The sequence below is a fragment of the Bos taurus genome, chromosome X (genome assembly GCF_002263795.3).
Source record: "Bos taurus isolate L1 Dominette 01449 registration number 42190680 breed Hereford chromosome X, ARS-UCD2.0, whole genome shotgun sequence".
NCBI lineage: Eukaryota > Metazoa > Chordata > Mammalia > Artiodactyla > Bovidae > Bos > Bos taurus.
The window spans coordinates 780,141-806,131 of NC_037357.1; the positions used below are offsets into that span (position 1 = coordinate 780,141).

Genomic DNA, 25,991 nt, shown 5'->3' on the forward strand with positions numbered 1-25,991 from the left:
CAAGACAGCAAAAGAGACACTGATGTATAGAACAGCCTTTTGGACTCTGTGGGAGAGGGACAGGGTGGGATGATTTGGGAGAATGGCATTGAAACAGGTATAATATCATATAAGAAACGAATCGCCAGTCCAGGTTCGATGCAGGATACAGGATGCTTGGGACTGGTGCACTGGGATGACCCAGAGGGATGGTACAGGGAGGGAGGCGGGAGGGGGGTTCAGGATGGGGAGCATGTGTACACCTGTGGCGGATTCATGTTGATGTACGGCAAAACCAATACAATATTGTAAAGTAATTAGGCTCTAATTAAAATAAATAAATTTAAATTAAAAAAAGAGTTAAGATAGCATGATGTTGGCACAAAATTAGATAAATAGAAGAATGGAGCAGAATAGAGAGTTTCGAAACCGATTTGCATATATATAAAGTTACTTGACGTATGACAAAAGTGGTACTGCAGTGTAACAGGGAAAGATGACCTCAAAAAATGGTGCTAGATTCATAGCTTATTTCATTACACACAGAAAAAATAGGAACTCTAACCTCTGTATATCACCATATACAAATCAATTCCAGATGGACTGCCGATCTAAATGAGAAAGATAAAGCAGTAAAGTTTCTAGCAAAAATAGGACAATATCTTTCTGACTTTGGGCAAAGATTTCTTAAACAGGACACAAAAAACTACCAAAGATGCAGTAAAATTGGTGTTAATGAAAATCATCATTAAAAGGATGAAAAAACAAGCTACAGATTGGGAGATGTAACCAGAATATCTAAAGAATTGGTGTAACCAGAATATATAAAGAATTCTACACATTAACAATGACAGATAGCACAATAGACTAAAGGGTAAAATACTTGATTAGACACCTCACAGAAAAGGATAACCAGTGAATTTATGAAAAGCTACTCAGCATCATCAAATATCATCAATATCAAAGAACTGCAAGTTGAAAACAGGGTGAGACACAAATATGCATCTGTTTGCATGGCTAAAATGGAAAAGAGAGATAATAAGTTTTGGTGAGGATGTGAAATGACTAGGATTCCATGAACTGCTGGTGGGAGTGTAAACTTATACAACAACTTTGGAAAATGGCTAATATATAGCCTATGACTCAGCAATTGCATTTTTAAGTGTGTTAAGAGAAACATGAACGTAAATACATCAAATATATGTACAAGAATACTCAGAAGCAGCATTATTCATAAGAACCAAGAATTGGAAATATTCCAAATGTTCATCAAGTATGGAATGAATAAATAACGTTGTATACTCACACAATGGACTTCTGTACAATAATAAGGGTGATTATTGCCACATGCAACCATTTGGATGAATCTTCTAATACAGCCTGAAGGAAGCCAGATACGAAAACAAGTGAATAGTCTATAATTACACTTATAAAAATTTCAGAAACATAAAAGTAGTGAACCATGAAAGAAGACAGGATAGTGTTTTACTTTTGGCATGGGTGGTGTGGCACTGGGAAGCCAGTAATATTTTATTTCTTTACCTGGGTGATGATTACATGGTCATGTTCACTTTGTGAAAAATCAGGCAACTGTATACTTACAGTTTGTGTATTTTTCTATAAGTATATTGTTCTTAAGGATCAGAGTTGGACACAACTGAAGCAACTTAGCATACATGCATGCATGTTGTTCTTCAAAATATATAATATATATGTATATATATATTAATAATATATAAGGAAAAATACTTGTTAAAAGAAAACATCCTTTTTTTTAATACATTATCTCCATAGAAAAAGTTTTAAATTATTTATTACCAAAATGTTACATTTTGATTGATGGGATTATTGATGGTTTTGATTTTCTGCTTACTTTTCTTTATTGGGTGTGGGAGTGATATAGAAAGAAATACAGGGACATTGTGAAGGTATAGTCCAAACCTTGAGTTTTTATACTGTCTATACTATGTATGGCACCCCACTCCAGTACTCTAGCCTGGAAAATCCCATGGACGGAGGAGCCTGGTGGGCTGCAGTCCATTGGGTCGCTAAGATTCGGACATGACTGAGCGACTTCACTTTTTTCTTTTCACTTTCATGCATTGGAGAAGGAAATGGCAACCCACTCCAGTGTTCTTGCCTGGAGAATCCCAGGGACAGAGGAGCCTGGTGGGCTGCCGTCTATGGGGTCACACAGAGTCGGACACGACTGAAGCGACTTAGCAGCATACTATGTCTGGAAGTTGAACAGATTTGAATCAGTCTGCCAAGAGAGGCAAATGCTACAGAAATAACTCAGGTTCTCTTTATGACATCAACAGAAGAAACTTCTGTGTTTCAAGGTCTGTGCAAGAGGCAGTTGTCAAAGGCTCAGTGTAGATCTCTCTGCCAGTAAACATTTCTTGAAGCACTGATGTAGTTGGTTGAGTTAATATTGATGCTAAAATGTAAAGGAGATTTAGGGAGGGTGACAAGAACAGAACATTTTTCACATTATTTCCATGGCTCTTAAGGGATCTTAGACTTGATACCTAAGGTAGGGGCTGAAAAATATAGGAGATATTTATGACACAACTTCTGACTAGTAAATCTCTATGCATATTGAAATCAATTTTCTTCTTTATTTTCTCTTCAAATGCATAGCTGCCTACTTTGTAGTTGGACTTTAGATATTAAATTTGTTATGATTTAAGGGGGGGTACATGAGCTTGGACTTCGATGTTTTCAACTTAATTGCTGCATTTTTCTTAGTCATCTAGAAGAGGTCAAAGTTTTAGCCTCATAGTTAAATGTTTTGTCACAAGCCAAGTCAATCACAGATGAACCAAACAGGTCTAACATGATTTTAGTAGGCAAAATCCAGCCAGCCTCTGCTGCACTGTCTCTTACTTCAGAAGATTTTAATAAACCTTGTAGTGGTTCCAGAGTGGCTGGGGCTCTCTAGTTCTGGGTGCATGGGTGCATAAGTACAGGTCCTTTGGGCAGCTTTGGTGGTTCCACCATTGTTCTAGCCTATTCTTTAATTATCAGGTTTGGATTAAAAATTTAAGAAATCATTTCCCTGTTAGAAATAAGAAAGCTAAAATTCCATTTAAGCCAGAAGGTTATCAGAGAAATTATTCAGGAAATTTTCTATACGTTAGCTCTAAAAATAGATATAGTACCTTTTTTTAATTTCCAAAACAAAAAACATCAAGGTAGAAAAAGAATTTGTCAAACAACTTTCTTTCTTTTTGTTGTGGGAAGGGCCTTGGTGTGCAGGATCTTATTTCCCTGACCAGAGATCAAACCCTTGCTGCCTGTAGTGGAAGCACAGAGACAACCACTGGACCCCCAAGGAATTCCCCTAAACAACTTTCCAAGAACCTTTTTATGTTGTTTACATAAAAGGAGTTACCTTTTGGGGTGTTTTCCTTGTTTTTCTCTAATAGCAGTTTATTTGCCCTCTATTATTGAATCACAACAGTCTGGTGGAAAACGTACTATATTATTATCCCCATTTTACAAATGAAGACACTGAGACATAGGATGCTTAAGAAACTTGTCCAAAGTCATTCAGCTTGGAAGTGGCAGAGCTAGGATTTTCATAAAGATTCATACTATTAAAGCAATCACATTCTTAACCATTCCAGTATAGTTCCCAAATATATGTGCTATCTAATAGTGAAAATATACCTTTCTTGATTCTTCTTTAAAATAAGAAAGAGGGAAGTATGGGAAGTAGGGAAGGGAAGAGGTTAATATTTTATGTCCTTACAGATATACCCTACCTCTTAACCATCTTTGCCCAACTCAAGCATTTTCCTCTCTATAGACATTTCTTTCTTCTTTACCTTAATCTCAAGCTTTGAGTGGAAATCATAAATAACACCTTGCTACAAAGAAGTTGGGGACACTGTAGTGAGAGCAGTGGTTTTCAACTGGCAAGATTTTGTCTACTATCTTTCACCCTGAACAACAGTTTGAACTGGACATGGAACAACAGACTGGTTCCAAATGGGAAAAGGAGTACGTCAAGGCTGTATATTGTCACCCTGATTGTACTCTCATGAGTACATCATGAGAAACACTGGGCTGGAAGAAGCACAAGCTGGAATCAAGATTGCCGAGAGAAATATCAATAACCTCAGATATGCAGATGACACCACCCTTATGGCAGAAAGTGAAAAGGAACTCAAAAGCCTCTTGATGAAAGTAAAGAGGAGAGTGAAAAAGTTGGCTTAAAGCTCAACATTCAGAAAACTAAGATCATGGCACCCGGTCCCATCACTTCATGGGAAATACATGGGGAAACAGTGGAAACAGTGTCAGACTTTATTTTTTTGGGCTCCAAAATCACTGCATATGGTGACTACAGCCATGAAATTAAAAGACGCTTATTTCTTGGAAGAAAAGTTATGACCAAACTAGATAGCATATTGAAAAGCAGAGACATTACTTTGCCAACAAAGGTCCATCTAGTCAAGGCTATGGTTTTTCCAGTGGTCATGTATGGATGCGAGAGTTGGACTGTGAAGAAGGCTGAGCGCCGAAGAATTGATGCTTTTGAACTGTGGTGTTGGAGAAGACTCTTGAGAGTCCCTTGGACTGCAAGGAGATCCAACCAGTCCATTCTAGAGGAGATCAGCCCTGGGTGTTCTTTGGAAGGAATGATGCTAAAGCTGAAACTCCAGTACTTTGGCCACCTCATGCGAAGAGTTGACTCATTGGCAAAGACTCTGATGCTGGGAGGGATTGGGGGCAGGAGGAGAAGGGGATGACAGAGGATGAGGTGGTTGGATGGCAATACAGACTCGATGGACGTGAGTCTGAGTGAACTCTGGGAGATGATGATGGACAGGGAGACCTGGCATGCTGTGATTCATGGGGTCACAAAGAGTCGGACATGACTGAGGGACTGAACTGAACTGGTCTTCCACCCTCAGGCACACTAATCAGTGTCTGGAGACATTTTTGATGATCACAACTTGGGGGGAAGGCGTTGCTTCTGGCACCTACTGGATAGAGGCCAGTGCAAAGAGTCGGAGATGACTGAAGTGACTTAACATGCACGCATGCCACTGAACATCCTATGAATACAGGAATCCCTCCAAACAAAAGAGAACCATCTGGCACAAAATGTCAGGAATGTTGAGTCTGAGAAACACTTACTGGGAGGATAATCATAAATTGCCTTACAAGGCTTGTTGGATGAGTTTATCTAGGACAATAGCAGTGCTGTAACTAGGTGCTATCTTGTAAATTCCAACAGTTTTAATGTACTCAAGATGGCTCCTGTGGACAAAAAGAATTGTCTCAGATTGTTTCCCAAATGTTTATAGGATTCTCATACAAGTGGTTAATAACTTATTGAAAGGAACTAGAAATAGACACTTGAAAAGCAAGCCACTCCTTTTAAGGGAAGAGGAGGGAGCAAGATGCTCTGAAAGAAGTTGATTCACACATTAGATTAGTCCTGACCTCATATTTAGTAACTTATATACTGATGTAAAGATAGTCAAATTCTGCCCTCAGATATTTGTGTGGCATTTTGTAGATGTCAGCTAGAGTTACAATGAAGGTCAGTACAGTTCAGTCACTCAGTCATGCCCAAAACATTGTGACCCCAGGTACTGCAGCATGCCAGGCCCCCTGTCCATCATCAACTCCCGGAGCATGCTCATACTCATGTCCATCGAGTCGGTAATGCCATCCAACCATCCTATCCTCTGTTGTCCCCTTTTCCTCCTGCCTTCAATCTTTCCCAGCATCAGGGTATTTTCCAATGACTCAGTTCTTCGCATCAGGTGACCAAAGTATTCAAGTTTCAGCTTCAGCATCAGTCCTTCCAATGAATATTCAGGATTGATTTCCTTTAGGATTGACTGGTTTGATCTCCTTGTAGTCCAAAGGACTTTCAAGAGACTTCTGCAAAACCACAGTTCAAAAGCATCAATTCTTTGTTGCTCAGCTTTCTTTGTGGCCCAACTCTCACATCCATACATGACTACTGGAAAAACCATAGCTTCGACTAGAAGGACCTTTGTCAACAAAGTAATGTCTCTGCTTTTTAATATGCTCTCTAGGTTGGTCATAACTTTTCTTCCAAGGAGCAAGCATTTTTTAAATTTCATGGCTGCAGTCACCATCTTCAGTGATTTTGGAGCCCAAGAAAATAAAGTCTGTCACTGTTTCCATTGTTTCCCCATCTAATTCCCATGAAGAGATGAGACCGGAAGCCATGATCTTAGTTTTCTGAATGCTGAGTTTTAAGCCAACTTTTTCACTCTCCTCTTTCACTTTCATCAAGAGGCTCTTTAGTTCTTCTTCACTTTCTTCTATAAGGGTGGTGTCATCTGCATCTCTAAGGTTATTGATATTTCTCCAAGCAATCTTGATTCCAGCCTGTGCTTCATCCAGCCTGGAATTTCACATGATATACTCTGCATAGAAGTTAAATAAGCAGGGTGACAATATACAGCCTTGACATACTCCTTTCCCAATTTGGAACCAGTCTGTTGTTGCATGTCTGGTTCTAACTGTTGCTTCCTGACCTGCATACAGATTTCTCAGGAGGCAGGTCAGGTGGTCTGGTATTCCCATCTCTTTCAGAATTTTCCACAGTTTGTTGTGATCCACACAGTCAAAAGCTTTGGCATAGTCAATAAAGCAGAACTAGATGTTTTTCTGGAACTCTCTTGCTTTTTCTATGATACAACAGATGTTGGCAATTTGATTTCTGGTTCCTTTGCCTTTTCTAAATCCAGCTTGAACATCTGGAAGTTCACAGTTCACATACTATTGAAGCCTCACTTGGAGAATTTTGAGCATTCCTTTGCTAGCGTGTGAGATGAGTGCTATTGTGCAGTAGTTTGAACATTCTTTGACATTGCTTTTCTTTGGGATGGGAATGAAAACTGACCTTTTCCAGTCCTGTGGCCACTGTTGAGTTTTACAAATTTGCTGGCATATTGAGTCAGCCCTTTAACAGCATAATCTTTTAGGACTTGAAATAGCTCAGCTGGAATTCCATCACGTCCACTAGCTTTGTTTGTAGTGATGCTTCCTAAGCCCACTTGACTTTGGACTCCAGGATGTCTGGCTGTAGGTGAGTGGTCACACTATCATGGTTATCTGGGTCGTGAAGATCTTTTTTGTACAGTTCTTCTGTGTATTCTTGCCACCTCTTCATATCTTCTGCTTCTGTTATGTTCATACTGTTTCTATCCTTTATTGTGCCCATCTTTGCATGAAATGTTCCCTTGGTATCTCTAATTTTCTTGACGAGATCTCTAGTCTTTCCCATTCTATCACTGATCACTGAGGAAGGCTTTCTTATCTCTCCTGGCTATTCTTTGGAACTCTGCATTCAGATGGGTATATCTTTCCTTTTTTCCTTTGCCTTTAATTTCTATTCTTTTCTCACCTATTTTTAAGGCCTCCTTAGACAACCATTTTGCCTTTTTGCATTTCTTTTTCTTGGGGATGGTCTTGATCACTGCCTCCTGTACAATGTCATGAATCTCCATCCATAGTTCTTCAGGCACACTGTCTATCAGATCTAATCCTTTGAAACTGTCACCTCCACTGTATAATAATAAGTGATTTGACTTAGGTCATACCTGAATGGTCTAGTGATTTTCCATACTTTCTTCAATTTAAGTCTGAATTTGGCAATTAGAAGTTCGTGATCTGAGGCACAGTCAGCTCCCAGTCTTGTTTTTGCTGACTGTATAGAGGTTCTCCATCTTCAGCTGCAGATAATATAATCAATCTGATTTCAGTATTGACCATCTGGTGATGTCCATATGTAGAGTCTCTGGTGTTGCTGGAAGAGTGTGTTTGCGTTCTCTTGGCAAAACTGTTAGCTTTTGCCCACTTCATTTTGTACTCCAAGGCCAAACTTACCTGTTACTCCAGGTGTCTGACTTCCTACTTTTTCATTCTAGTCCCCTATGATGAAAAGGACATCTTTTTTGGTGTTAGTTCCAGAAGGTCATGTAGATCTTTATAGAACCATTCAACTTCAGCTTCTTCAGCGTTACTGGTTGGGGCATAGCCTTGGATTACTGTGATATTGAATGGTTTCCTTGGAAATGGACAGAGGTCATTCTGTCGTTTTTGAGATTGCACCCAAGTACTGCATTTTTCACTCTTTTTTGACTATAAGAACTACTCCATTTCTTCTAAGGGACTTTTGCCCACAGTAGTAGATATAATGGTCATCTGAGTTAAATTTACCCATTCCGGTTCATTTTACTTCACTGACTCCTAACATGTCAATGCTCACTCTTGCCATCTCCTGTTTGACCACTTCCAGTTTACCTTGATTCATAGACCTAACATTCCAGGTTCCTATGTGGTATCGCTCTTGACAGCATTTTACTTCCATCACCAGTCACATCCACAACTGGGTGTTGTTTTCACTTTGGCTCCATCTCTTCATTCTTTCTGGAGTTATTTCTCCACTCTTCTCCAGTAGCTTATTAGGCACCTACTGACCTGAGGAGTTCATCTTTCAGTGTCATATCCTTTTGCCTTTTCATACTGTTAATGGGGTTCTCAAGGCAAGAATACTGAAGTGGTTTGCCTTTCCCTTCTCCAGTGGACCATGTTTTGTCAGAACTCTCCACCATGACCCATCCATCTTGGGTGGCCCTACATGGCATGGCTTATAGTTTCATTGAGTTAGACAAGGCTGTGGTCCATGTGATCAGGTTGGATAGTTTTCTGTGATTTTTGTTTTCATTCTGTCTGTCTCTGATGAATACAATGAAGGTATCTGAGGATAAATATTCTTTCCCAATATTGTTAAATAAGAAAGTGTACATCTACACATAAACTAATAGACAACATTAAAATTGGAGCCACTGGGTTTAAGTCATTTTTACAGCAGCTTCAATGTCACATACCTTATATAGATGTGTTGTTAAATTGAGTGGCTGTATTTAGACTTCTAATGGGCTCTGCAATCACTTATTGATTCATTTTCAGAATATTCCTGGGGTAGTACTAGTTTATGGTAGAAGGGTTTTAGATGGAAATAGAATCAAACATAGTAAAAGACATGTAAAAATAGCAAAAAGATGAAAATTATTGATCTTCAGAGATGATATTTCTGTTTCAGTTTACCTTTCAGAATGTCAAGTGGGGAAGTGGAAAGTGCTCTAGCTGTACTATCAAATATACCAGGGCCTCATATGTGGTTCTGCTATTTTCTAGTGGTTGGAGTAGAGTTAGTTATACTCTCTAAGCCTATGTTTCCTCATCAGAACTTCACCTAAGAGTTTTGTGAAAATTAAATGAGATTATTCATGTAAGGTGAGAAGTACACACTTCTGGCACATGTTACTGTTCATAAAATGTAAGGCTTCTCTCATATAATTTTCACAGAAATTGACTGACATTAATTAAAATTACCCAAAACATTAGGGAATTACAATTTACATTTATTTGGTGGCTTGTTCAGTCATCTGAAATCAGTCAGTGAAATTTTCACATGGATATTTGTCCTATAATTTTTATTACATTGTGGTGAGATTTAGGATGTAAGTGAAATTCACAGAGAAATGTGACTAAGAGGTATAAGATAGCAAACCCACTAATTTGACTTCGTGGTCATTTTAAAAAGTGATTTTTCATAAAGGTCAATGAAGAGTCTTTCTGTTTATAGGTAGGAAATTGCAGTAAATCTGAGATGCAAATAATTAGATAAGAACTTTGCATATCTGGGACTGGGTCAGGATTCTCAAACAATACTGAAATATTTCCAAGAATTGCCAAGGTTCTCTGATATACTTCTGGAGTTAATGTGAATTGGCACAAATTTTTTTTTTTTTATTTTATTTTTAAACTTTACAAATTGTATTAGTTTTGCCAAATATCAAAATGAATCCGCCACAGGTATACATGTGTTCCCCATCCTGAACCCTCCTCCCTCCTCCCTCCTCCCTCCCCATACCATCCCTCTGGGTCATCCCAGTGCACCAGCCCCAAGCATCCAGTATCGTGCATCGAACCTGGACTGGCAACTTGTTTCATACATGATATTATACATGTTTCAATGCCATTCTCCCAAATCTCCCCACCCTCTCCCTCTGCAACAGAGTCCATAAGACTGTTCTATACATCAGTGTCTCTTTTGCTGTCTCGTACACAGGGTTATTGTTAGCATCTTTCTAAATCTCATATATATGTGTTATTATACTGTATTGGTGTTTTTCTTTCTGGCTTACATCACTCTGTATAATAGGCTCCAGTTTCATCCACCTCATTAGAACTGATTCAAATGTATTCTTTTTAATGGCTGAGTAATAGTCCATTGTGTATATGTACCACAGCTTTCTTATCCATTCATCTGCTGATGGACATCTAGGTTGCTTCCATGTCCTGGCTATTATAAACAGTGCTGTGATGAACATTGGGGTACATGTGTCTCTTTCCCTTCTGGTTTCCTCAGTGTGTATGCCCAGCAGTGGGATTGCTGGATCATAAGGCAGTTCTATTTCCAGTTTTTTAAGGAATCTCCACACTGTTCTCCATAGTGGCTATACTAGTTTGCATTCCCACCAATAGTGTAAGAGGGTTCCCTTTTCTCCACACCTTCTCCAGCATTTATTGCTTGTAGGCTTTTGGATTGCAGCCATTCTGACTGGTGTGAAGTGGTACCTCATAGTGGTTTTGATTTGCATTTCTCTGATAATGAGTGATGTTGAGCATCTTTTCATGTGTTTTTCAGTTGGATGGTAATTTTAAAATATGTCTTAAACCTTTAAACAGTCATTCCTTCTGATTTCAAATCACACTTCTATCCTGAGGAAATAATCCTTAATAGTTTATAGACAAAGATTATTATCTAAACATTATTTATAGCAATGAAAACTTGAAAAATTATAAATTACCAGTAGGTCAAATAAATTGTCATACCCATTGTAAAGAGATGTTAATGAAGTCATGTTTTTTTGAATGTTGACCCAAGAAGATGCTCAAAATATAATACTAGGGGCAAAAAAAAATGTGTTTAAAACTTTTTTTAGCAACATGAAACTGATTTTATTTTGTTTATGTATACATACATATATACATATAAACACATTTACATAGATACAAAATATATGTCCCCAAAACAGTGATTGTATATGGGTGGAGGTAGTATGAATGATTTTTGTTTTTACTTTATACTTTTCTTATTTTGCGATTTTAAAAAATATATATTTATTTATTTATTTAACTATAAACTCTTTGTTTTTATTGGGGTATACCTGATTAACAATGTTGTGGTAGTTTCAGGTGAACAGCAAAGGGACAGCTACACCTATACATGTATCCATTCTCCCCCAAACCCCACTCCCATCCAGGCTGGCATGTAACATTGACTAGAGTTCCATGTGCTATACAATAGACATTTGTTATCGATTTTAAATACAGTAATGTGTACATGACTTCCCCCAAAATATTGCTTTTATGCTCAATGTATATTTTCTGAAATGTGCACTTATATTTTCTCCCTGTGATTTTGCACTTATTATAATATATGCCATTTTGGAGTACTTAAAGAAGGCACTGTTTTACCTCAGCCTTGGGGGTGGGACTGCTGGTCTGTGAGGAAAGAAGAAGGCCAAGTAAGTGAGCTGTTCCACTTTGGAGAAAAATCTAGAGCAACAGCGTCTTTAAGAGCCTAATTAACAAGCAAGCAGTGTTGAGCTAATTTAAATAATAAACCTGTGTACCTGCAATTTACCTCGTCTGTGAATGGTTTATGATTTGAAACTGCCATGGTCTGTCAGTAGTGTTTTCACTCCAACTGGTTCACTGAGCACGTGTGAGTAGTGGACATGGGGCAGAGGAAGGAGACAAGAGAGAAAGAAAGAGGAAAGCTGACGGGCCATAGCGCACAGAGCTTAAAAAAAAAAAAAAAGAACCACCCTCCCCTCATATCTGCTATCCTGGCATTACCTTGGATGATGTCAGCAGAAAGTTAGCTAGCAGGGAACTGCCTGTTTGAGGTTAGTAGTCATATTTCTTAATACTCCCAATTACTGCAAAGTTGGGAGGAAGTAGAGTAAACACTGTCAAAGCTGCTAGAGTCCATTTCCTTCATTTTCTGTTTAAATTTTATACCAGCTTTAAGGGCAAGAAGCAGAAGAATAGAGGTTTATACTAGAATTCAAAGAGAATCCTAGGCTTAGAGCTACATATATCACTTTTTCCTCCTTGGGACTCCAGAAAGCAGAGAGCCATCAAGATTAAACTCCATTTTTGTTGTTGTTCTGTTGTCATTTTCATGGGTAGTCATATGGGGCAAGAATGTTAAGATAAGAAGTAATCTGCAGGATTACTCCAAGAATGGCTTAGGGTACCAGGCATGGTTCATAAACACCTGTGATATGTTCCTCAATTACATTACATTCATTGTCACTTCCATTTCTTTGTCCCCTTTCTTTTTTTTTGCCTCTGCAGAAAGGATGAGAAGATAGATTTTTAAAAACAAATTCAGAAAGTATAGTTTTTCTTTGATTATAAAAAATACACATGGTAATTGGAAATATAAATTATTATCTCATCAACTGGAGAGGCCCCATCCCTAATATTTTAGCATAATTTCTTCCAGACTTTCCAGTCTATTTGGGTACATGCTTTTTTTTTGTATGTAATTATTCTACAACAGGAATTTTCTTGGTTCAATAATATAAAATTAACAAACATTCACAAAATGTTTATTCAGTGTGTTACTAGTTTTTCTTGATTATGCTAAATTTTTGTTCATATCTTTGTTTTCTTTTTTTTTATGTTTGCAATTGTCATGTTTATTCATAACAATCTGATGCATCCTTAAGATTTCTGGAGCAGAGACTACTATATTTACATACTAATAGTTGTACTGAGTCTCCTTTGGCCTAATTCTTTCCCCTAGAGCAGTGTGACTAGAACTAGATGTCACCTACACACAAAGGGGTATGTGCTGAACGTGAAAAACACCACAAAAATTAATCTCCATACCTGTGTACACACTGTCCTTTTCCCATCCTTGAAGGAAGGAGAAAAACTTTTATCCCTTTGGAAGATTCTGTTTTCATATTACACTTTTTGGAATGTAAATAAATCTCTCCTGGGGAAAGATAAGAATATTGTCTTTAGCTTTGCAACTCAGGGATGTCTCACTGAAAAGGGGTATTACTTTTCAACCCTTTGAAAAGTAAATGCATACTTCCAGAGTTAGATAAATTCCTCTTGGGTTCTCATGGTTGTACATTAACTTCTTTTTTTTTTTAGCTATTCCTTCTTTTTTTTTTTTTTTTTTTTAGAGTACATTTCTAGCAGTAAGAAGTACCAGGTCAAAAGATATGAACATTTTTCAAATTTTTGATACATGTTGCCAAACTGCCTTCTGGAAATTTATACCAATTTGCAGTCTTATTAAATGTGCAAATAAATGTAAATCTAGATTTTTCAAACCACAAGAAATTATACAAATATTACTATAAATTTGATTCTAACGTCAGCCAAATAAAGAAAAGTGAATGCTACTCATTTCACAGACTGGGACTGCTGTTTTTGCCCTTACCTACTTTGAGATTTCCTTAGATAGGATAAGGATGTAGGATGAAGCCTGGATACAAAATAAAATTTGAAATATTTCTAGAGGCACTTTGTGAAATGCTCAAGTGATTCTATTACTGATGATAACTCCAAAGGCTCCCTCTTACCTACAAGGTGGAATCCAGATGCAAGCGTCTCTATTCTTAGGCTCAGCAAGCAACAAATATTTATTGAGCCTGCTATTCTCCAAGCCTTTTGCAAGGCACCAGGGATCCAGTGGTGAACAAGACAAGGTCCCTTCTTCTTGAACCTTGTAGTATGGTAATCCCACTGCTTTGAGCCAAACATTTCGTCTACTCCCCCTCCCCCACACAAAATTGTTTGCTTTAGTATGACCTGTATTATGCTGCTTTATGCTCATTGCTGCCTGATTTGTTATCTCGTCCCATAAACTCTAAGCTTTTCAGTCAAGGCTTACCCTACATCTCCTGTGACACTCTCCCTGGCTAACCCAGTTATCCAAGTACTTAGATCATTTAGCACATGATTGTTCATTGTCTTCTTGAACTCTAACATTCTCCCAAGAAAGACGCCTTACCACAGCTTCCCCCAAAGCACCTAGCAATGTATATATACAAAATGGCCCTTCCTTTACCAGAACATTGCTTTAATATATTACAATGGGACTGTGAATAAGGCCTCTCTGTCTTGCAACAACCTGAGCAAGGAGATGTCATTAGTTAAGTCCCAAAGATCTTCATGTCAGTTTAGTTGCAAGGATAAAGCAGAGTGCCTGCAGTGAGGCTTAGAGTGGGGCTCCAGCGAAGAGCAAAAGCCTGGGAAGCAGGGAACCAGAGTTCATTCCTGGCTCTGCCACTCACACAGGGGGTCTTTGAAAACATATTTTGGGACAATCATATACTTCTTTGTGTTTTCGATTCTTTTGTAAAATGGGTCAATGATACATTGGCTACCTATTTCATAGTGTTATTGGTAAGATGATAAGTGAAGTTATATGTAAAAAGTTATACATGTGGAGGGCTTCTCTTGTGGCTCAGCTGGTAAAGAATCTGCCTGCAATGTGGGAAACCTGGGTTTGATCCCTGGGTTGGGAAGATCCCCTTGAGAAGGGAATGGCTACCCACTCCAGTATTCTGGCTTGGAGAATTCCATGGAGTCCATGGAGTTGCAAAAAGTCAGACATAACTGAGTGACTTTAACTTCACTTCACTTCATACATGTGGAGTGTTAATTTTCCTCTTTTTAAATTTTATTTTTGAGATATAATTGAAATATAACATTATGTTAGTTTCAGATGTGCAACACAAACACTTAATATTTGTATATATTGCAAAATTATTATCACACTGAGTGCTTTTTCTTCTTAAAGGGGAAGAGGATGGGTACTCCATTACCAAATGAAGGTGGAAAGGACTCCAAGAAAACTGCTTGCCAGAAACTGCAAGACTTGGTAAAAGGAGGATGCTGGCATGTCGTTTTTTGTTTTCACCTCTGCTTATCTAGTAGACCTTCTGGTCTGTCCCTTATGACTCTGAGCAACAGGAGAAAATAATAGAAGAGAGATGGCAGGGCAAAGAGAAGATTTGTCAGTGAAACAGCCTGAACTTCCAGTGTGGCATAAAAATTATGTATGGGTTTCCCATTGGTCAAATGGATGCCATCAAAGATAGCCAGTGTTGAGTCATCTTGCTAGGATGCTACCCAAGAAGACAGCCTGTTGATGAAGGTGTTCCCAACAGCCAGAGGCTCTGGGGTGTACTACCGAGCTTGGCAGGGGTTGCAACTGGATGTCACAGACTAGGGCAAAGATCAGTCACATGTCCACATGGTTCTAGATGACTTCACATGCACCCATAATTTGAATATGTGCCTTGCACAGGTCACTGATGACTGGTCATTCATAGTCAGGGAAGCAGTGACAACTGAACATGTATTTTATCAGGAGTACTTCCCATCTGAGAAAGGGAATCTAAAAAGAGAAGAAAAAATAACAGAGCCAGTAGTCTTTCCTCACCACTCCAAGTCTCTTGAGCTGAAGTCTGGCTATTACTAGAGGAAGAAAGAAAATGAAAAGTAAATAGATAATGAATTGAAATTTTCAAATGGGTTGGACTAGGTTGAACTTTTAATACCTAAAACTGACCCCAGAACTATGGGATGTACCTGAGGCACTGTTTTTCTTTTTCCTCATGTGTCCTTTACTTTTTAAGAATTGAAGTATAATCAACAAACATATTAGTTTCAGGTGTACAACATAATGATCCATATTTGTATTTTTTGCAAAATGATCACCACAATAAGTGTAGCTAACATCTGTTACCTGGCAATTTTTTTTCTTGTGATGAGGACTTCTAAGATCTACTCTCTTGGCAACTTTCAAATGTACAATACAGTATTATTAACTATAGTCACCATGTTGTACATCACATCCCCAGAACTTAATCATGTTATAGCTGAACGTTTATAACTTTTGACCTATTTTGCCCACCTTTCCCAACCCATGCCCCTGGCAACCATCAATTTCTTCTCTGTATTCATGAGCTTGTTTTGTTTGTTTTTGTTTTAAATTCCACATATAAGTGATATTATGTCATATTTGTCTTTCTTTGCTTGACTTATTTCAGTTTGACACATAAGATCTAAACAAATGAGTCAGTCAGTAACCCACACTGAGGCATTAGCTGGTGTTGTGTAATTACAAGACAGGTGTATCACCACTCCTAAGCCTGAAAACAATAGTATCCCAATAACACAGGATCATGGGCAGCCTGAAATCCTGACCACCAGTGACTAGTTGCTGCACCCCACTGATGTTAATAACTGTAAGAGTACTGATTATGGAGCTGGACTGTATAAAAACACAAACAAATCAGTTGTCATGAGATTTAGCAATAAACAAAAGTGCATAGACGAAGGAGGCCTCAGATAGCCCTCCAGATGTCAATTTTAGCAAACAAAGCTAGAGCACTGCTGTGCCTGGTGAAGGAAGAATGAATTGCATTATTTTGTTTACATATTCAACATTCTACTGCATATCACTTTTACATTAAAGGATTTCGGTCAAGCAAGAAAAAATAAATCCTATACTTTATACACATGATCAGTTTTGTTCATGGCCTTTCTTTTTCCAGTTCTTTGGAATATGTAGTAATGGCATCTCCCAATTTGATCTTTCTTAATGAGAATAAGAGATTAGGAATTCCTGAATATTGAGAAATATTTCTCAGAAATATTGAGAAATCCTAGATACATCAACATAGATAGTATTAATGTAACTATTCTTTAGTTGATTTCATCTACTTAAAGGCCCCTAGTAGGTGAATTTCAGTTAGGTTTCATACAGAAATGATTTTTTTAATGCTTGCTTTTATTTAAGAAGTTCACAAGATCAATTATTCTATGGTTCATGTGAAGTGAATGATTTCCTTAGAAGGGAAAGCAAAAGATTAGACACCTGGATTTCTAAATGACTCAGTATTTAAGTGCTGCAGCACATAACAGTTTACTACTGTAAATGCAAACTAGCGGTAAGCATGCTTTACTGCAATGGTTTTGAAAGGAAAGGTACCAGTGTATCAAGCTGCTAAGTTGCTAAGTCACTTCAGTCATGTCCGACTCTGTGCAACCCCATAGACTGCCTCCTACCACACCCCTCTGTCCCTGGGATTCTCCAGGCAAGAACACTGGAGTGGGTTGCCATTTCCTTCTCCAATGCATGAAAGTGAAGTCGCTCAGTCGTGTCCAACTCTTAGCGACTCCATGGACTGCAGCCTACCAGGCTCCTCCGTCCATGGGATTTTCCAGGCAAGAGTGCTCGAGTGGGGTGCCATTATCAAGAGTGAAGACTAAATATTTCTCTCCTCTAAAGCATCATTATAATAGTATCAGATAACTAGGTCAAATTAATGTGTTTATTATTACTAAGAATTTAAAGAGTACCTCTGGTGGGTACAGAACCAAATTTTCAGGGTTATAGAAAAAATGAATATTGGCATACTGAAGAAAAATACTCTCTGTCCTGGGAGACACATTCTCATTTTATTTTTTTAAATCCATGTTAGATCCATTGTCCAGTATGGTTCAAGTGCTTTGGTAAATTATATTTTAAAGAAAAATTGCAATGTATAGGATGGTTAGTGAGCATCTAAGTGTTTTAGATGCTTTAAATCCTATCTGTTTGTTGTACCTTAGAGAAAAATGTGTGTCTCTCTTTGTTTCAATGTTCTCACTACTGAAATCCAGCCCTCACCCTGAACCCAGTATTAATCATCCTCACTGTGCGTCAGTTGAATCTGAATCTCTCAATGATGACCCTTGCAAATTGACAACGTGAGACTCCACTAAGTAGGAAGCACAGATATTGTCTCAGCTGTGACTTCTCCTTCAAGGAGGGAATACAGGTAAGCTTATTCTATCTCGCTGAAGATGAAATTATACAAAGTTTCACCTATGTGTACTATTCTACTGGATATGGAGGGTTGTCGAGACCAGCTCTACAAGCAGGGTTTCTGAAAGTGCGATACGATGAGAGAATGAAAAATGAAACACAAGAATTCAGAGAAAAGCGAGGATCAGGGAACCAACACCGCTTCAAGGTGAAGGTGCCAAAACTGAATCCAAGCCAGCTTTATTATACTTTCAGGCGTGAATGAAAGAATAAGCAGGGAGTTAAGCTACAACTCATGTGGCCTTCAGGGCCAAAGAACAAAATGATCATTAACCATTGAGTAATTAGGAAGCAGTAATCAAAAACAAATCAGTAACTAAGACTAATATTCTTATCTATAGATTTTCCACCAGATACATAAAACATGTGACTCTGAGATGCTAGTCCGACCCCAGGATCGTATCTTGTTTTCAAGATTATGAACTGTTCCCTCTGGATTTGTTTCAAGAGTCTCATGCCTTATAGCATCCAGTTTATCAATAATTATAAATTTCTTTTGCGGCCCTTTCTGGGGCCTGATTTTCTTTTATTCTTCCTGTCTCCTACATCTCCCCCTTTTTGATTTTGCATGTGATGAGAAATGGTTAGAAATGCTAGTTGCTGTTGTTGGCTTCATTGTCTCTTGATTGTTCTTCTCCAGACTATACAGAAACACAAACACATAATTAATAGCACTCCCATAACCAGAGCAATTCCGTATCCAAATGTCTTGATCTATTTTAAGGGATTAAGAGAAGAAAGATTATCAGCAACAGTATCAAGAAAATCTGATCCAGAAATTACATCAAGATGTTTATTAAAAGCTTTTAATATATCTTGTTGTAGATCTTGAATATCTACAGAAATATTACCTTGGTTCAATAGGTGTTGTTTAACTCTATCCCAATTGAATTGCGTCTTATTGTATTTGTTTTTATTTTATTTTTTACTTTACAATATTGTATTGGTTTTGCCATACATTGACATGAATCCACCACGGGTGTACACATGTTCCCCATCCTGAACCCCCCTCCCACCTCCCTCCCCATGCCATCCCTCTGGGTCATCAAAGCCATTACACAAAAGGAAGCATAGTTCCAATCACATCTTAGTCTCACCTGTTTTTGTAAACTGACTAATTGAACTCCTAATAAAATCACAGATTGTTGAAGGTCGGCCACTTGGGAGGCCAACTTTCCATCAATTTTTTGTTGAGTCGTCCAAAGGACATCGGCATCTTTATGCCATTCTTGTACAAAATGAACTGTTTGTACAGATTTATGAAGAACCATTCCAGCTATGGCTGCCGTAGTGGTAATAGCAATAATGCCTAAGGTGGCAGCAATTAGTAATCCCAGAAAATGTTTAACACGTTTAAGATTTTTCAATATTTGTTCAATAACATATAATGTAGGGCTTTCTTGCCAAGGTCATTGTAAACCAACTGGAACCCATATGCCAGTTCTGGTTTTAAGAACATAAATACTCTGCCAACTTTCATCAAAAGGAATGGTATTATGTATACGTTTATAAAATGAACAGTTAATACATGTTACTAAGCCCAAATCGGGATCATATTTTGCTGTCCAATCATAAAAACAAAAGGAATTCTTACACAAGTCTGAATAGTGTGGGTGGAGTTTTTTGTAAAATTAAAGGTAGCTTTTGGGTCATTTAAAATATATTTAGTATATTGTCCATTCCAAGTAATTAGTTCTTTTAATGCCATGGGTATTTTCCATAATTCATCATGAATAGGATAATGATCTAGACGAGGCACGGAAGAGCTAATCCCACCCCCATGTCATATGAAGGGTTGACTACTATATATACTAATTGTCTTTTCATTATATACCCATGGGGAAGACACTTTAGATTCTATAAGTTTAGGGGTTCCTTGGGGTCCCCAGTCGATAATGGAGCCTTCTGCAACATTTAATAAGTGACCTTTTGATCATTTACATAATTTCCATCTTAAACAATTTTCAATACCATGGCTAATTTCAGCAACACAATCAGGAAGGTCAGGTGGATTCATCATGCTGGAAGTTTCCTTTTTTCTAAAAAAGTAAGGGCAGTTAACAGAAAGAGGGAAGTCTTATCCTCATTTGATTCTTTGAAAACTGACAGCCACTTTTGATATCCTGTTTTAAGACATATACAAATAGGAGTGGCATCAGAGCCAATAGTATAATTATCACTGACTACCTTCGTCTTCCTTTACAGTCTATTTTAATGTGTCCTAATTTTCCATATTGGTGACATCTCATATCTGTGTTTTTATTAGCCTTAGACAATGCTTGAGCAAGAAGTTGCATTTTATATGCTTCTGACCCAATATCCTGGCAAACTTTAAGATATTCTTCTAGAGGGGCATTCTGTGCTTTGAGAGACTGAATCACCTTTTTACATTATGAGTTAGCACCGTCAAAAGCAAGAACTTGCATCAGTGTATCTCTCAAACCAGGTTGTGAGACTGTTTTATTTAAATTTTGACGTAGCCTGGCAATAAAATCTACATAAGGTTCCCCATCGGATTGTTTAATTTGGGTAAATGAAATTGAGGCTTGTCCGGGTGGATTTATTCTCTCCCAGGCTTTTAAACATATCATTCTCACTTGAGTGAATAATTGATCATCAAGTTGTAACTGAGCTTGAATGCCAAAATGTGCCCCACTACCCATTAACTGATCAAATGTTATATCAACTGGCGGGTTGGCTGTCTCATTTCTGCGAGGTTGTTGATTCGCCTCATCTTGCCACCAGGTCCTAATTGTAAAAATTCTGAGGTGGATAGGCAAGTTCTGGCTATCATTTCCCAATCATAAAGAATTAACCATTCAGCTTGTGAAAGTCCCTGAATTAGTCCCATGGTATAAGGAGAATTAGTTCCATATTGGGTACATGCCTGTTTTATCTCTTTTATGGTTTTAAATGGTATGGCATTATAATCATAATGCATTCCTCCTTGTGAGAATTGAGGATCTGGTGGGATTTGAGTTACAGTCACAGGGAGAACTAAAACGTCTTCATCCCCCTGCAATTGTGCCATACGAACTCCCTTTTGTAAAGGCGTCATTTTATTAGGCACAGTTATCTGTGGTTTAAAAGCAAATCCATCATCCCAAGGGGTTTCAGGATTGAAAGGAGGAGGCTCGACCAAAGGTGCAGTTGGTCCAGAGAGAAAGATCTGTTCTTGACTTCTATCATTCTTTTGGCTCTTATTTTTCATTTTTATGGATTATTTCTCTTCCTCATCACCTATGTTATCATATAAATTCATTTCCTCCATTTGTTCTTGTATTTGTTCTACAGAATTCCCTGAATCCGAGGTTTTGGATTGCAGAGGTTCAAAAGCTGTACTAATAAGATTCCGTACTGATCATACAGACAAAGGAATCTTTTTGCCGCGTTTGTAGGCATGGCACAGGCAACGCATAACTTCTTGCCATTCCTCATGCCTCAAAGTCCCTTTATCTGGATCTAGCCAGTAGCAATATTTTTCAATGGCAGAAAACAATTCTTAAAAGAGGAATGAGAAACCTCAACCCCTGAACTTTTTAATAAAGTTTTTAACTCTTGCATATAGTCACTATGCTTAGAAGGATTTTGCCCCATTGTTACCCTGATTGACAAATCTGCAGGGGTGTACTTACCAAGTACATTCCTCGTCCTCTGAGCTGGCCGGATTTCCCTGCGTTATCTGCCGCTAGGAGCTAGCCTCGGAGGCTGGATTCACTTTCGGATCCCGGTTTGGGTGACACTTGTCGAGACCAGCTCGACAAGCAGGGTTTCCGAAAGCGTGATATGGCGAGAGAATGAGAAATGAGACACAAGAATTCAGAGAAAAGCGAGGATCAGGGGACCAGCACTGCTCCAAGGTGAAGGTGTCAAAACTGAATCCAAGCCAGCTTTATTATACTTTCAGGCGTGAATGGAAGAGTAAGTGGGAAGTTAAGCTATAACTCATGTGGCCTTCAGGGCCACAGAACAAAATGATCATTAACCATTGAGTAATTAGGAAGCAGTAATCAATAACAAATCAGTAACTAAGACTAATATTCTTATCTATAGATTTTCCACCAGATACATAAAACATGTGACTCTGAGATGCCAGTCCAACCCCAGGATCACATCTTGTTTTCAAGATTATGAACTGTTCCCTCTGCACTTGTTCCAAGAGTCTCATGCCTTATCCAGTTTGTCAGTAATTATAAATTTCTTTTGCAGCCCTGGCCAGGGCCTGCTTTTGTTTTATTCTTCCTGTCTCCTACAGAGGGTCAAATAATGCCTAATTATTCCATATCACCATTAATGCTAGTGGAGTAGCAAGCCCTATGCAGCAGGAATTCCACAAACAAAAGATTTTCTAACATCTTGTCTTCATGTTCTCGTAGTAAGGTTGTTGGAGAACATAGTATTGGGTTGGCCAAAAAGTTCGTTCTGTTTTTTGGCACTATCTTATGGCAAATCCCAAATGAAAACTTAGGCCAACCTAATATTTAGCATCACATAGTTTGGGTTCAAATATCTTGTCATTCACTAGTTGTGTAACTCTGAGCCAGTCACACAACTTCTTAAGCCTCTGTTTCTTCATTTGTAAAAAGGGGCTTATACTAGTTTCTACCTCAAAGGATTTCTATAAAAATTAAATGGGCCATAAGTGTAGATCACTCAACACAGTGTCTCGCTCAGTAAATAATTATTTCTTCTCTTCCACCAGGCATCCTCTTCCTTCTGTTCCTTCCACAACCCATTCTATTCAATGTGGCATTTAAAAATCTATGAGTAGTGCTGGTGGGAATGTAAATCAAAAAATCACTTTGGAAAACTGGCAACAGCCACTGTAGCTGAATAGGGTATACCTTGTGATCCTGAATGTATCTGGATCTATACCTAATAGAAATACATATAGAAGACATGTTGCAGGAAAGTTCATCGCTGCACTCTTCAAAACAGCCCCAATCTGGAAACAGTCCAAAATGTCCATCAATAAAGCAGATAAATTATAGTATAGTCATACATTGGAATGCTAAACAGAATGACAATAGAGGAACTACAGATCTGTGTTATGGTACAACTGAGTCTCCAAAACATGTAAATGATGAGCCAAAAGAAGTCAAACATAGAGTGTACTTGCCATAATATTTCACTTATGAAAAGTTCAAAAACTGGCAAAACCAATTTATGGTGTTAAAATTCAAGATGGCAGTTAAACTGGAGGAAGGTAAGGAGGGATCTTCTGGGGTTCCGGCGTGGTTGTTTCTTGAACTTGGTGCATGGGATTGTTATAGTTGTGAAAACTCTTCAAGTTGTACACCTATGATTTGTACACATAATATTTAAGAAAAGCTGTATAGTATGCTACAGCAAATGTTTAAAAAATCATGAAAATTAGCAGATTCACTTTTCCTGTTTAGAAAGCACCAGTATGATATTATGCATCAGGTGCTTTCATTTTTTTCAAGGGTCTCTGGCATGCTATCCTCTAGTATTCTGTAGCAAACTAGTATGTGTTTTCTTTGTCCATTCACTAGTTGACATAGCTAGGGAATCATTATCTCTTTGCCTGGCAGCAAGGAAATCCATGTGATTATCTTTCCTAAGTATATTTTACTTCCTAGGATTGAAGGAAACTTTCAGAAATAATTTATTAATATTTTGACTATGGATGGAGTCAGATTCTTTTAATAAAGTCGTTGTCTGAAACTATTAACTTTAAAGAGATAATTCATATACACACATGTACTATGAGAGACTTTTTCCAAAAAATATATTAATTTCTTTTTCCTGTAGGTAGACTAGTAGCATTCCTTCTCTTACAATTTCAGCTGGTGAAGTTTAAGAGGCTTCTTTCAGAAGAGGTGTAGAAAACAGTGGGGTTACTCAGTAAGAATTGAGTTTGTGAAATTGTTCAACTGCCTTCTGATTTGTGCAAAATTTTCACATCCAAATAGCTAGAAGAAAGCCTTAGATAATGATCTCTTTTATATTTAGTGACTCAAAATAAGATGGAAGGGACTTCTATGAATAGTGACATAAATTTAATCTCAGTAAGAAGGGGAAAGAATGTGAGCCATAACTATTGGATCAGTTTTTATTTTAATGTTTCTTTTCCTCGACAAAATCACAATTAGGAGTTGGTTTTTTAGCTGCCGATGAGTTATTTCTAAATAAATCTCTAAAATGGTGTCTTTTTTTTTTAAGCTAAGCAGATTCATGGCTGAGGTGTGCATACACTGGAGGAGAAGGCCCATAAAGTCCAGCATTGTACAATTTGATGCTTGAAGGTCCTTCGTCATAATTTTGAGGTATTTTTGCACAACAAAAATAGAATGTGCTATGCGTGATTTCCAAGTTTACAGTCACTTTACTATTGCTTACCAGATCATGGTTTAGGCCTGGATTTCAAGGCACATGCATAGCCATGCTTTCTCTCTCCAACTTTATTTCTTGCCCCCACAAACAGAGTCATCTCATGGTCTCCCATCCCTACCGTATGACTCAGTTTATATAGTTTTCTCTCTCTTGTGCCTGTAACCAAGCAGGACCCTATGGGCTCTTCCCAGGACAGCCCTTCTCCCATGTCCTCAGTTTTAACTCCTCTCTGAAGTACCTAGATGATAGTATTTGATGCACATTTCCTGAGTTACAGATGTGAACTCTACCCCTCCACCCAAATGGAAGATGTTAACCACTTGACAAACATCAGCACATGGGGCTTGCCAGGTGGCACAGTGGTAAAGAATCTTCTTGCAGTGCAGGAACTACAGGAGACACAGGTTTAATCCCTAGCTCAATAAGATGCTCTGGAGGAGGAAATGGCAACCCACTCCAGTATTCTTGCCTAGAGAATCCCATGGACAGAGGAGCCTGGTTGGCTACGATCCATGGGGCCACAAAGAGTTGGACATGACTAAAGCGACTTAGCAGCAACATGAGCACATAGCCTAAGGACTGATAATGTTAACCCCTGTGACACCACCCTGTTCCCTTGTTATCAATCAATCAGAGAACTCTGTATAAGTGGATCTTCCTGCAACACCCCCCACACCCCAACCTGGCTTTTAAAAATGTTTTGCCAAAAACCTTTGGGGAGCTCAGGACTTTTTAGGGCATGAGCCACCTGCATCCTTGCTTGGCTTTGAAATAAATCTTTCTCTGCTCCAAACTCTGACATTTCAATTTGTTTGAACCCATTGTGCATTGGGCACATGAACTTGCACTAACAATTAGGAATCTGTTCCCAGGGAAGATCAACCCTGGCCTGGGTCAGCCCCTTCCCTGAACCCCCAGCAGCTGTTGGAGCCCATTTTGCTTCAGAGATCTCAGAGGGACTGTCATCCATGGCACAAGACTGTTTGGAGCCAAGAAACATCCAGAGATATGGTCCACATTCAGTGTTGTTGAGTGAGTCGCTCCAGCTTGCTCTGGCTCAGAATTGTCTCCACTCCATCTGGGCTGCTTCCCTTGTGGGAAGAGAACCACTGTGTCTGCTCTCTTTCAAGAGCTGGACCCATTGTTTGGAGACCTCCATCTGAGAATGGAAGTGGAATTTTAGACTACACCTCCTCTGATTTTCTGTGTGAATGTAGCTTAGTTGTTGTTTGTCTTTTTGTGTGTATCATTTTGGGGTGAGCCACTCATGATCCATTCTCTTTTGGGAGCCAGGCAGCTCTGCAGCCTCCATTTTGGAATGGAAGTGGAATTTCTGGAATTTGGCTTGTCTGATCTCTAGTTTGTGGGACCATATGTTTGTTGTTTGTTAGAGTTTGCATTGACCAGTTTAGACACCTTTGGTGATTAACGGAGCTTTGGTGATTAACAGGTTATCAGGATATCCTTCTCTATGGCTTTGGTTGGGATTTTCCCTTTTGAACTAGCCTTGGTCATTCATACAAGGCTTCCCAGGTGGTGAAGTGATAAAGAATTTGCCTGCCAATGCAGGAGACGTGAGAGACATGGGTTTGATCCCTGGGTCAGGAAGATCCCCTGGAGTAGGAAATGGCAATCTGTTCTAGTACTTTTGCCTGGAAAATCCTATGGA

At 38.5% G+C, this 25,991-nt stretch overlaps 1 long non-coding RNA gene across 3 annotated transcripts in view; it reads left to right on the forward strand.

Annotated features, from left to right (window-relative positions):
* LOC132344359 (uncharacterized) overlaps window positions 1–25,991 on the forward strand; it is a 384,332-nt gene that overhangs the window by 352,367 nt on the left and 5,974 nt on the right. For all 3 annotated transcript variants that reach the window (XR_009493610.1, XR_009493609.1, XR_009493608.1), the window contains 3 exons: window positions 14,888–14,968; window positions 17,761–17,918; window positions 24,152–24,255. This is a non-coding gene — a long non-coding RNA (uncharacterized lncRNA). The remainder of the gene's footprint in view (window positions 1–14,887; window positions 14,969–17,760; window positions 17,919–24,151; window positions 24,256–25,991) is intronic.